The following is a 14462-nucleotide window of genomic DNA, read 5'->3' on the forward strand; positions in this document are numbered from 1 at the left end:
ACCTAGAGGGGTGGGATAGGGAGGGTGGGAGGGAGGGAGATGCAAGAGGGAAGAGATATGGGGATATATGTATATGTATAACTGATTCATTCCATTATAAAGCAGAAACTAACACACAATTGTAAAGCAATTATACTCCAACAAAGATGTTTAAAAATAAAAAGTCAGTTTACCCTAATGTGTCCTTTAAGTCAAGTGTTTATTTATATTCTTCTGGATGATCTGTCCATTGATGTAAGTGAAATGATAAATTCCCTTACTATTACTGTTTTACTGTCAATTTCTCTCTTTATGTCTGTTAATATTTGCTTTATTTTTTTGGTGCTCCTATGTTGGGTGCATACCTATTCACAGTTGTTATGTCTTCTTTGATTGATTACTTGATCATTGTGTTATATTCTTCTTCGTCTCGTCTTACAATCTTTATTTCACAGTCTATATATTCTGATATAATTATTGATACCCTGGCTTTCTTTTCATTTCCATTTGCATGAAATACCTTTTCCCATTCCCTCATTTTCAGTCTGTGTGTGTTTTTAAATCTCAAGTGAGTCTCTTGTAGGCAGCAAATATATGCGTCTTATTTTTTTTTTATCCATTCAGCTATTCTGTGTCATGTGATTGGAGCATTTATTCCATTTACATGTAAAATAATTATTGATAACTTATTGCCATTTTGTTAATTATTTGGTTTTCTTTTTCTTTCTTTTTCCTTTGATTTCTTCCCTTGTGGTTTGATGATTATCTTTAATGTTTGGATTCATTTCTCTTTTTTACTGTGTGTATCTATTATAGAATTTTAGGTTTTTGTTACTATGAGGTGTATATGTAGTAATCTCTAGATACATGTGATTATTTTAAATTGCTAATCTCTTAAGTTCAAAAGCATTTTAATAGCCCTGCATTTTTACTCCCCCTTCCATCATTTTTACTCTTTTTAACATCATATTTTACATCTTTTTGTTTTGTGTATTTCTCAAATACTTATGGTAGATATTGATGATTTTACTACTTTTGTCTTTTAATGTTCCTATTAGCTTTATACGTCGTTCATCTATTACCTTTACTGCATATTTGCATTTGCCAGTGAAATTTTTCCTCTCAAAATTTTCATATTTCTAGCATGGCTCTTTTTTTTTTTTTCACTTAAAGAAATCCCTTTAGAATTTCTTGTAAGCTGTTTTAGTGGTGCTGAGGTCTTTTAGCTTTTGGTTGTGTGTAAAAGTTGTGCTCTCTCCATCAAATCAGAATGACATCCTTGCCAGGTAGACTAGTTCTGGTTGTAGGTTTTTCCCTCTCATCACTTTAAATATACTGTACCACTTTCTCTGATCTGCAGAGTTTCTGCTGAAAAGTCAGCTGAAAGACCAATCAGAGTTCCTTTGTATGTAACTTGTTGTTTTTCCCTTGCTGCTTTTATATTCTCTCTTTATCTTTAGTTTTTTCCTTTTTAATTACAATATGTTTTGGTGTGGTCCTTTCTGGGTTGATTCTGTTTGGGACTCTCTGTGCTTCCTGGACCTGGATGTCTGTTTCCTTTTCCAGGTTAGGAAAGTTTTCCACTGTTAAGTCTTCAAATATATTCTCTGCCCTGTTCTCTCTCTAGTCCTTCTGGAACTCCTATAATATGAATGTTAGCATGCTTCACATTGTCTCAGAGGTCTCTTAAACTGTCCTCATTTATTTACTTTAAATTTTTTCCATTTAACTTGAATGATTTCCACTACTCTTTCTTCCAGTTCACTGATCCATTCCTCTGTATCATCTAATCTACTGTTGATTCACTCTAGTGTATTTTTTATTCCATTATTGTATTCTTCATGTATGCTTTGTTCTTTTTTATATTTTCTTTGTTAAAAACTTCTAACTTTTCATTTTGTTCATCCAATCTTCTCCCACATTCTTTGAACATCTTTACTATCATTACCTTGAACTTTTGATTGGGTAGATTTATTATTTCCATTTCACTTAATTATTCTTTTGGTGTGTTATTTTGTTCCTTTGTTCAGAACATATTTTTTTATTGTTGCCTCATTTTGCCTAATTCACTGTTTTTATTTCTTTGTATTTTGTAAGTTCGTTATGTTCCACCTGGAGAAATGGCTTTTTGTAGGATACATCCTATGTGTCCCAGCAATGCATGCCCCTCTGGTCACCAGAGCTACATGCTCTAGGGGTGTTCCCTATGTGGGCCATATGAATCTTTTTTTTTTTTTTTTGTTTTTGGTGGCAGGCTTACTATTGTGTGCAGTCTGATAAACGTGGCTGGCCCCTGTCTGGTTGGTTGCCAGACCCTGCTTTGTGCAGAGGCTGCTGTTCAGTGGTGGGCAAGTCTGTGAATTGAGGCAACTGGCTGTGGAGCCCCAGGATCTCCTGGGTTTAGTGTTGCTCCACTGGTGAATGTAGTGAAGTTCTTCAGTGGGTTGTTGCAGGGTCAGGGGTCCTGGATCTAGTGTCTTCCTACTGGTAAGTGGACCTGTTCCTAACTTCACTGGTTGCTGGGTCTGGGGTGACTCATAGCTGGTATGGGCCCACTGGTGAGTGGAGCTGGGTCCCAGGGTGGCTTGCTGAATAGTCCAGCATGTCTTGGAGCTCATGTTGGTCTGTTGCTTTGTGAGAACAAGGCTGGTGGGTCCTATAGCTAGTACCATCCTGCTGGTGAGCAGAGCCATATCACAAGATCTTTGGTTGCAGAGCCCTGGGGGTTCCCAGAGTGTGTATGGACTGCTGTTGGGGGAGGCTGGTTCCTCACAACTGGCTACAGGCTCTAGAGAGTCCCAAAGCTCATGTCAGCCTGCTGGTGGGTGGGTCCAGATCCTGGGGCAGCTGGTTGAGAGCCCCAAGGTGTCTCAGAATGGTGTTGGCCTACTGGTGGGTGGGGCTGGTCCCAAGACTAGAGCTGTCTCACTGATGGTTCAGATCAGGACCCAGGATTTCCTGGGGCTGCTGCCTTCCCACAGGGGGTGGTGCAGTTCTTAGAGTCTCTAGCTGCAAGGCCTTGGGGATACAGGGGCTAGTGCCATCACACTGGTATGTGGGTCTGTTTGTTGGACCCTTTGGTGGATAGGGCAATATCCCTGGGTAGCTGTGGGCTCAGGGAATATTAAGGCAGTTGGCCTGCTGTTGAGTTGAGCTGGGTCCCTGCTTAGTTAGTTGTTTGGCCTGAGGTGTCCCAGTACTTGTGCTGACAGGCTGGTAGGTGGGGCTTGGCCTGGTGATAATAAGCTACAGGAAAAATTCCAAAATGGTGCTAGCCTGCACCAGTGTTCTGATGGTAAATTAAGCACCCCCAAATGGGTGCCACCAATGTTTATATGCCCAGGGTGAGCTCCAGATGCCTCCTCCCTCTCTGGGAGATTCTCCTTGAACAGCAGGTGGGTCTAACCTAAGCTTGTTTCAAATTACTGTTTTTTCCCTCGGTCCCAGAGCATGTTAGATTTTATGTGCATCCTTTAAGAGGGGAGTATCTATTTCTCACAGCCCTCTGGCTCTCCTGAAAGTTAGTCCCACTGACTTTCAAAGCCAGATGTTCTGGGGGCTGGTCTTTCCAGTGCAGACCCCCCAGGCTTGGGAACCCAACGTGAGTCTCAGAACCCTTGCTCCTTGTGGAGAACCTCTGTAATTGTAATTATCCTCTTATTTGTGGGTCACCCACCCTGAGGTATGGGTCTTGACTATACCATGTCTTTGCCCCTCCTACCTGTTTCATTGTGGTTTCTTCTTTATATCTTTTGTTGTAGGAGGTGTTTTCTGCTAGACTTCTAGTCTTTCTCATCATTAGTTGCTCTGTAAATAGTTGTAATTTTGGTGTGCCCAAGGGAGGAGATGAGTTCAAGGTCTTCTTACTCTGCCACCTTGGCCACTCTCTGCCATCCTGGATGTTTTTTAAATTCTCTACTTTGAACAGGTAATTTTATTGCAGTTATCATGTCTCATCTCCATCGTCATATACTGGTGATATTTAGAGAAAATAGCATGCCTTTCTGGCTATAGTGACTTATACATGGAGCCACTTTTGGACTTGATGGAGTCATGTATCCCTGGAGATACTGGGACTCAAGAAAAAACTGGATGAGACAGTTTACTTTGGAGGTGAATAGAAGAGAATACACTTCCTGCAAAAAAAAAAAAAAATACACGATGTTTATGTATCTTAGGAAGACAAAGGGATAGAATCCTACAGACACTGTTAATTGCCTATTCATTAAATATTCTCATTCTTCTTTATTAATAAAATCCCAATTTTCTTCAGGGTGATACTGTGCCCAGCTTAAGAAAATAGGTCACAAATTGTTATAACCCATCATGTCACTACTATTAGCAAATCCCCCACTGTTGTTTTTTGTTTGTTTAGAGTGGTCATATATCCAATTCTGGCCAGTGAGACCTAAGTGGAAAGCTGGTGAGGTAGGTGGAAGTGGTGGTATTTTTAGGAAAACATAACATTTCTGTTCAAGGGAAACAAGATATTTCTCCAATTTTTCTTCCTTCTTTAAGTTGTGTTAATGATGAAATCCTTACTAAATGAATGTTAACTTACAGAATATACTTTTAATTAAACAGATGTTAGTAGACTTGGGATATAAATACAGCTAGAATGACCCTAGGGCCCATTTTCTTATCTACTGCATTAATTTGCATTCTGGCATATGTAATTCTCAACAAGAACATATATGGTATATATTTCACAAGGTAAATATTGAATGTTGGGTGAATTTGTTAAACAACACTCCATTATATCATTGAAAGGGTATGTGACTGACCTTTCACGTAATAGTTTTAAAATAAGTGTTTGTATATAATAAAATAATAATATAGTTTCTTAATCTCCCCATTTAAATTACAAATAATCTCTGAATGTTACTATTAGTCACACAAAAATTAGGATTTCCTCATGTTTTGGCCTATTTGCACAGATGTAGCAAGAGATGTTAATTAACCGAAGAAACCCCCTCAACCACATTATATTAGCAACACTTGATGTCAGAGAATTAATGTCTATCTAGAAATATCATTATGAATACATGATTGGACTTTCTAAAACCTCTATTACTTAGTCTTTGTCCTGATGTTAGGAACTCAACCCCCTCAAAACTTTCTCCACCTGGTTTCTTCTGTAGTATCTATAGATTTTGGTGGTCTTATTTTTTTAAGGTCACCAAAATTGGTCAACTTTGCTGACTTGCCAGGAAATAGTCTTCCTCATCACTTCTGAGGCTGTGATTTTGTCATTCATGAAGATGACTGGAAAATTGCTATCAGTGGGAAGTTTAGCTGGAGTTACCATACACAGGATCCTCAGTTTTCCTTCAAGTGCTCCTAAAACATGGCTATATTGGGATTCTCACTGCATAACCATCTCAGGGAAGTGAGACTTCATATATAATAGCTATCCTCTTCCAATGTGCATAAGTATATGCAGCTAAGCTTTCTTAAGGTTTAGGTCAGCAATTAACCCAGTGTCATTCTGCCACTGGTTAAAGCAAATCACAGGCAAACCCATAATAAAAGGGAGAAGACTAAACAAGGATGTGAATACTGGAAGGTATGGTTCATGGCAGGCCACCAAAGTAACAGTGTACTGCTATTTTTATATTATATAAAATCTTGATGCCAAATAGCCAACAAAGATGTTCGAATAATAAATGAATCAGTAACAACAGAATCAAAATTTGTAGAAAACTTATTGTGTACCTAAAAGTGAACAGTTTGTTTTTAAAAATTTAAAAGAATATCATGCAGCCACTAAAAATATATTTATGAAATGAATGTGATAATATAGAAAATACTTTTCTATTATTGAATTTTCTAAATATTCTCAAACATAAATATATCTAAACTAAAATGTTTTAATAATCTCCAAATTATATCATTAACATTTTTATTGAGAAAAATATCAGAAGTATTTCTTTTGTATTCATGTCATAGGAAAAACAATTTCCCTCCCAAAATTGACTACTATATTTTTTGCAACTATCAAATTTGTGTTTGTAAGGCTTTAGAAAAAGCATATTTAAAATATAAAATAAATTTGAGATCTAAAGGAAAAGGATGAAACAGGAATTTAAAAAAACATTCAGGTAATGCTGCAATGAACATTGGGGTGCATGTATCTTTTCAAATTATGGTTTTCTCCAGGTATAAGTCCAGGAGTGGGATTGCTGGATCATATGGTAGTTCTCTTTTTAGTTTTTTTTGAGGAACATCTATACTGTTCTCCATAGTGGCTGTACCAATTTACATTCCCACAAACAGTGTAGGAGGATTCTCTTTTCTCCACATCCTCTCCAGCATTTATTATTTGTAGATTTTTGGATGATGGCCATTCTGACTGGTGTGAGGTGATACCTCATTGTAGTTTTGATTTACATTTCTCTAATAATTAGTGATGTTGAGCATCTTTTCATGTGTTTGTCGGCCATCCATATGTCTTCTTTGGAGAAATGTCTATTTAGGTTTTCCACCCACTTATTTTACAATAACCAGGACATGGAAGCAACCTAAATGTCCATCAACAGAGGAATGGATAACAAAGATGAGGTACATATATACAATGGAATATTACTCAGCCATGAAAAGAGACAAATAGCGCCACTTGCAGAGACTTGGATAGACCTAGAGACTGTCATACAGAGTGAAGTAAGTCAGAAAGAGAAAAGCAAATATTGTGGATTTAGAATAATGGTACAGATGAACTTACTTGCAAAGCAGAAATAGAGATGCAGATGTAGAGAACAAACTTACGGATACCAAGGCAGAAGAGGAGATGGGATGAATTGGGAGACTGGGATTGACATATATACACTACTATACATAAAATAGATAACTAATGAGAACCTACTGTAGAGCATAGGGAACTCTACTCAGTGCTCTGTGGTGACCTAAATGTGAAGGAAATCTTAAAAAGAGGGAATACATGTATACGTATAACTGATTCATTTTGCTGTACAGCAGAAACTAACACAATATTGTAAAGCAACTATACTCTAATAAATTTTTTTAAAAAAATTAAGTGTTTCCAAAAGTAATAAAGATTACAACTTTATTACTGTTAAAAGAAGCATTCAAGTTGGAATATAATATACTTTGGAGATTATGCTCAACTAACTCTTTCATTAATATTAATTAATTTTTGCTTGTGCAAGTATAACATTTGTCTTTGGCAAGACATGAAAATGGAAACCAAAAATACCATCTTAAAAATACAAAATTATCAACCAAACTGTGATTAGATATGCATAGTTGAAATATATTAATTTCATTTATATGTCTAAATCAATAAGCTTGTTCTTCTTACTGCTAAGTCACCAGTAGGGGAGATAGAAGAGGAATGCATAATATTTAATACAAGAATTTAATTGTTTAAATACTTTTGAATACATTTTATGCTCCAAAAATAACTTGTTGCCTTATAAACGTCAAGATTCTTGTTTTAGCCTTCCATTCTACCTTGACAGCACCTAAACACAGGGCTAAGTAACTAGGACTTATTGAATTGGATAATCAAATATTTTTCTTCATGTAATGATGATCCTATTTCTACAGTGTATTTTTTTTTTTTAAGAAATAATTGTTTTAGCTGCTCAAATGAGTTGCATCATTTTTTTTTTGTTTTTGTTTTTTTTTTTTTAAATTTATTTATTTACTTATTTTTGGCTGTGTTGGGTCTTCGTTTCTGTGCGAGGGCTTTCTCTAGTTGTGGCAAGCGGGGGCCACTCTTCATTGCGGTGCGCAGGCCTCTCACCATAGTGGCCTCTTTTGTTGCGGAGCACAGGCTCCAGACGCGCAGGCTCAGCAATCGTGGCTCACGGGCCCAGTTGCTCCGCGGCATGTGGGATCTTCCCAGACCAGGGCTCGAACCCGTGTGCCCTGCATTGGCAGGCAGATTCTCAACTACTGCGCCACCAGGGAAGCCCTACAGTGTATTTTTATGTAACTAATACGTTACCCACAATTATTTAGTATGTTAGTGGCATATATTCTATATTATTTTTCCTGTTTTAAAAAGTCCTTCATTACAGATATTACGAAATTTAAACAGCTTTTGCTTACAGGCCAAACTCAAAGGTCACTTTTATTTTAAAAAAAGAACAAAAGATATTGATGTAAGAACAGATCTTTTCAGCAATAAAATAAAATGCAAACTTTTCTCAATTGAATATGAAAATAGAACGGTATGTTTCATTTAAAATTTCAAAAGGATTGAGTTATGTCTGCTTATTAAACACTTACTAAATATAGAGTGATGGCCCTTTCCCTTCTTCACTCAAGTGAAATGGATACTAGATAACTAAAATTCTTAAGGTTTGGGGGAAAACGGTAGTTCAGTTTTTAGTACTTTATTTAGAAGAGATATTTATTTTTTGTTCCTGAATCTAATGTGTATTGAATTTAAGAGGACATGTTAATGTGATTTTCTCATTTTCCTTTAGTTAAATTTTATAGGGGAACAGGGTGATAAATGTGTTAAACATTTTTCTAGACAAAGGAGAGCAGATTGAAAGAATCATTGATTGTCTTGAACCTCTCTATGTCTCATCAAAGATAATGTATGAAGTTAATTTTTTTAATCTTTGATAAAATAATCACGAAGTGATCATTTCTTAATTGGAGGTTTCAAGGAGGTTGCTTCAGGGAGATTGCTCTTATATCTGAGATGTTGGTTAATGTTTTCAGACTCTAGTATGAGCAATGGCAATGAGCTCCTTGAAAACGTTTGGGAACAACAGACAAAAATAAATTGGTGTCAGAATGTAGAAACAAATATGCTTAATTTGTATGAAGATATATTTCAGAAACTTGACTGATTTAACTAATTTCATGTTAACATAAGTATATCCAAATTAATTATTTCTAGGTTTTGGCGGAATAGTATATAGAAAGGTGGTCTCTTGGGAGATTGGGATTGACATATATACACCAATATGTATAAAATAGATAACTAATAAGAACCTGCCGTATAAAAAATAAATAAAATAAAATTCAAAGAAAAAAGAAAGTTGGTCTCACATAGTTTTGTTTTATATTTTACTTGAAGCATTCTCCCTTTTGAAAAATGTAAAAATGTATGCATACTTGCAAAGGGTACTACTTGGTATTTATTTTATTCACAGAATATAAACATATAAGTTGAATTTTTTCCTTTTTAAATTAAGTATATATTCTCTTTTTCATATTCTGGTGCATTAAATTCTAGTTTCTTTACTACCCCTTCCCCCTCTGCCTCCAAAATGTGAATCTTTGACATACAGTGGGAAAAAAAGAAACAAATAATTTGTCTTTCAAAAAATAAGTTCAGCTGATTTTTTAATTAGTTATTTAATTATTTATCACTTATTCAACAAAGAATTTGAAGCACGTGCTATTTTCCTGGTACTGATAATTTAGTGATGAAAAAAACAGGGTGCCTGAATTCTTGAAGTTAATAATACCATGGAGACTTATAAACTGCTGATCAGTTTCCCAAGAAGACTACTTATCACTGATTATTATGCATTCAGGAAATTATTTATGACTTCAAATTATTTATAACCATATATTTTTACCTAGAGTTTGTAAGTCATTCACATAACATCTTCCGTCAAAAATTTGATCATCTGTTTATGCATCAAACATGTAATAATTGATCACACTTTTTAGCTTACAACAAATAAAGTTGTAGAAAGATCTGAGATAGTATATTAATTACTAGATATCCCAGTTACACTTTCTATTATGGAAATGGATGTCTTTTCCAGTTTGTAATTCCAGATATTAATCTATTATAAAACCAATAAACTCTCTGATATGCAGCTCAATATATCCATTATATTTATTTTGGATCACCATCTTTAATGCATGACTATACTTAAATAGGAACTACCTTAGTAGGTTTTATACAATTGGACTTTTATTATTGATTCTGTTGTTATTGACTCATTTATCATTTGAACATCTTTGTTGACTATTTGGCATCGAGATTTTATGTAACATAAAAATATGATCCTTAAACATAAAGGTATTATTTAGATTGTTATGTTTGCAGAATTAATCAGTGTTAGAACATAAACCATTTCAGTCTCTACTATCAGAATCCATTGACCTCAATTAAAATTTTTAAGTTTATATTTGAGAAGTTAAAACTCTTTTTAAATATCTATTTTAGAACTTCCCTGGTGGCACAGTGGTTAAGAATCCACCTGCCAATGCAGGAGACATGGGTTCCAGCACTGGTCCGGGAAGATCCCACATGCTGCAGAACAACTAAGCCCGTGTGCCATAACTACTGAGCCTGTGATCTACAGCCCATGAGCCACAACTACTGAGCCCACGTGCTACAACTACTGAAGCCCACACCCTGCTCTGCAACAAGAGAAGCCACCACAATGAGAAGCCTGTGCACCCCAATTAGAGAAAGCCCGCATGCAGCAACGAAGACCCAATGCAGCCAAAAATAAATAAATAAATAAATTTATTTTAAAAATCTATTTTAATGACTTTGTTCTTTTTTAGCAATGTTCCAAAAAACAAAAAGAGTTTACTTACATTTTAATAGAATAAAACATTTTATCTTGCAATGATTTTAGTGCTCAACTGGACATTTTATAAATTTAAAATACATAGTAGAATCAGTGACTTTTACTTTCTCATATACTTGAAATATCTTGCTATTCCAGCACTCTAAGAATTATTTATTAGTTTTATCAATTATTCTCATCTATGCTAAAAATGCTAAAATAATAATAAAAGAAAAGAATATTGGAATTTTGTAGAAGGATAATGAAAAAGTGAAAAAAAATCATTTCATCCTGTTAAAATTTTCATCTTCTGTTGCCCTATATATGCCATCTTCTTTTAAAAGTATATTAAAAATATTGAAATTTTCAAGAATATTTTGGCTATTCTAAATATTTTGTTTTTCTACATAAATTTTAGAATGTTTGTTAATTTATTTAAAAAGTTTACTGCAATTTTGACGTTGATTTAAATGAATCTGTTCAAAACATTTGCAAAAATATATTAAGATGTTAACTTTTTTTTTTTTTTTAAACATCTTTATTGAAGTATAATTGCCTTACAATGGTGTGTTAGCTTCTGCTTTATAACAAAGTGAATCAGTTATACATATACAATATGTTCCCATTTCTCTTCCCTCTTGCATCTCCCTCCCTCCCACCCTCCCCATCCCACCCCTCTAGGTGGTCAAAAAGCACCGAGCTGATCTCCCTGTGCTATGCGGCTGCTTCCCACTAGTTATCTATTTTACATTTGGTAGTGTATATATGTCCATGACACTCTCTTACCCTGTCACATCTCACCCCACCCCCTCCCCATATCCTCAAGTCCATTCTCTAGTAGGTCTGTGTCTTTATTCCCGTCTTGCCACTAGGTTCTTCATGGCCTTTTTTTTTTTTTTTTTTTTTCCTTAGATTCCGTATATATGTGTTAGCATACTGTATTTGTTTTTCTCTTTCTGACTTACTTCACTCTGTATGACAGACTCTAACTCCATCCACCTCATTACAAATACCTCCATTTCATTTCTTTTTATGGCTGAGTAATATTCCATTGTATATATGTGCCACATCTTCTTTATCCATTCATCTGTCGATGGACATTTAGGTTGCTTCCATGTCCTGGCTATTGTAAATAGAGCTGCAATGAACATTTTGGTACATGACTCTTTTTGAATTATGGTTTTCTCAGGGTATATGCCCAGTATTGGGATTGCTGGGTCGTATGGTAGTTCTATTTGTAGTTTTTTCAGGAACCTCCATACTGTTCTCCATAGTGGCTGTATCAATTTACATTCCCACCAACAGTGCAAGAGTGTTCCCTTTCCTCCACACCCTCTCCAGCATTTATTGTTTCTAGATTTTTTGATGATGGCCATTCTGACCGGTGTGAGATGATATCTCATTGTAGTTTTGATTTGCATTTCTCTAATGATTAATGATGTTGAGCATTCTTTCATGTGTCTGTAGGCCATCTGTATATCTTCTTTGGAGAAATGTTTATTTAGGTCTTCTGCCCATTTTTGGATTGGGTTGTTGGTTTTTTTGTTATTGAGCTGCATGAGCTGCTTGTAAATCTTGGAGATTAATCCTTTGTCAGTTGCTTCATTTGCAAATATTTTCTCCCATTCTGAGGGTTGTCTTTTGGTCTTGTTTATGGTTTCCTTTGCTGTGCAAAAGCTTTTAAGTTTCATTAGGTCCCATTTGTTTATTTGTGTTCTTATTTCCATTTCTCTGGGAGCTGGGTCAAAAAGAATCTTGCTGTGATGTATGTCATAGAGTGTTCTGCCTATGTTTTCCTCTAAGAGTTTGATAGTGTCTGCCCTTACACTTAGGTCTTTAATCCATTTTGAGTTTATTTTTGTGCATGGTGTCAGGGAGTGTTCTAATTTCATACTTTTACATGTACCTGTCCAATTTTCCCAGCACCACTTATTGAAGAGGCTGTCTTTTCTCCACTGTATATTCTTGCCACCTTTATCAAAGATAAGGTGACCATATGTGTGTGGGTTTATCTCTGGGCTTTCTATCCTGTTCCATTGATCTATATTTCTGTTTTTGTGCCAGTACCAAACTGTCTTGATTACTGAAGCTTTGTAATATAGTCTGAAGTCAGGGAGCCTGATTCCCCCAGCTCCATTTTTCGTTCTCAAGATTGCTTTGGCTATTCGGGGTCTTTTGTGTTTCCATACAAATTGTGAAATTTTTTGTTCTAGTTCTGTGAAAAATGCCAGTGGTAGTTTGATAGGGACTGCATTGAATCTGTAGATTGCTTTGGGTAGTAGAGTCATTTTCACAATGTTGATTCTTCCAATCCAGGAACATGGTATATCTCTCCATCTATTTGTATCATCTTTAATTTCTTTCATCAGTGTCTTATAATTTTCTGCATACAGGTCTTTTGTCTCCTTAGGTAGGTTTATTCCTAGATATTTTATTCTTTTTGTTGCAATGGTAAATGGGAGTGTTTTCTTAATTTCACTTTCAGATTTTTCGTCATTAGTGTATAGAAATGCAAGAGATTTCTGTGCATTAATTTTGTATCCTGCTACTTTACCAAATTCATTGATTAGCTCTAGGAGTTTTCTGGTAGCATCTTTAGGATTCTCTATGTATAGTATCATGTCATCTGCAAATAGTGACAGCTTTACTTCTTCTTTTCCGATTTGGATTCCTTTTATTTCTTTGTCTTCTCTGATTGCTGTGGCTAGCACTTCCAAAACTATGTTGAATAATAGTGGTGAGAGTGAGCAACCTTGTCTTGTTCCTGATCTTAGTGGAAATGGTTTCAGTTTTTCACCATTGAGGACAATGTTGGCTGTGGGTTTGTCATATATGGCCTTTATTATGTTGAGGAAAGTTCCCTCTATGCCTACTTTCTGCAGGGCTTTTATCATAAATGGATGTTGAATTTTGTCGAAAGCTTTCTCTGCATCTATTGAGATGATCATATGGTTTTTCTCCTTCAATTTGTTAATATGGTGTATCACATTGATTGATTTGCGTATATTGAAGAATCCTTGCATTCCTGGGATAAACCCCACTTGATCATGGTGTATGATCCTTTTAATGTGCTGTTGGATTCTGTTTGCTAGTATTTTGTTGAGGATTTTTGCATCTATGTTCATCAGTGATATTGGCCTGTAGTTTTCTTTCTTTGTGACATCTTTGTCTGGTTTTGGTATCAGGGTGATGGTGGCCTCGTAGAATGAGTTGGGGAGTGTTCCTCCCTCTGCAATATTTTGGAAGAGTTTGAGAAGGATAGGTGTTAGCTCGTCTCTAAATGTTTGATAGAATTCACCTGTGAAGCCATCTGGTCCTGGGCTTTTGTTTGTTGGAAGGTTTTTAATCACAGTTTCAATTTCAGTGCTTGTGATTGGTCTGTTCATATTTTCTATTTCTTCCTGGTTCAGTCTCGGCAGTTTGTGCATTTCTAAGAATCTGTCCATTTCTTCCAGGTTGTCCATTTTATTGGCATAGAGTTGCTTGTAGTAATCTCTCATGATCTTTTGTATTTCTGCAGTGTCAGTGGTTACTTCTCCTTTTTCATTTCTAATTCTATTGATTTGAGTCTTCTCCCTTTTTCTCTTGATGAGTCTGGCTAATGGTTTATCAATTTTGTTTATCTTCTCAAAGAACCAGCTTTTAGTTTCATTGATTTTTGCTATTGTTTCCTTCATTTCTTTTTCATTTATTTCTGACCTGATCTTTATAATTTCTTTCCTTCTGCTGGCTTTGGGGTTTTTTTGTTCTTCTTTCTCTAATTGCTTCAGGTGCAAGGTTAGGTTGTTTATTCGAGATGTTTCCTGTTTCTTGAGGTAGGCTTGTATTGCTATAAACTTCCCTCTTAGCACTGCTTTTGCTGCGTCCCATAGGTTTTGGGTCGTCGTATCTCCATTGTCATTTGTTTCTAGGTATTTTTTGATTTCCCCTTTGATTACTTCAGTAATCACTTCGTTATTAAGTAGT

At 35.5% G+C, this 14462-nt stretch overlaps 1 pseudogene; it reads right to left on the reverse strand.

Moving 5' to 3' along the window:
* The window catches only part of LOC137751859 (myb/SANT-like DNA-binding domain-containing protein 7), a 68356-nt pseudogene extending 65684 nt beyond the window's left edge, over positions 1–2672 (reverse strand).
* Between the last annotated feature and the right edge of the window lie 11790 nt (positions 2673–14462).

The sequence above is a fragment of the Eschrichtius robustus genome, chromosome 18 (assembly GCF_028021215.1).
Source record: "Eschrichtius robustus isolate mEscRob2 chromosome 18, mEscRob2.pri, whole genome shotgun sequence".
In the NCBI taxonomy this organism is placed as follows: Eukaryota; Metazoa; Chordata; class Mammalia; order Artiodactyla; family Eschrichtiidae; genus Eschrichtius; species Eschrichtius robustus.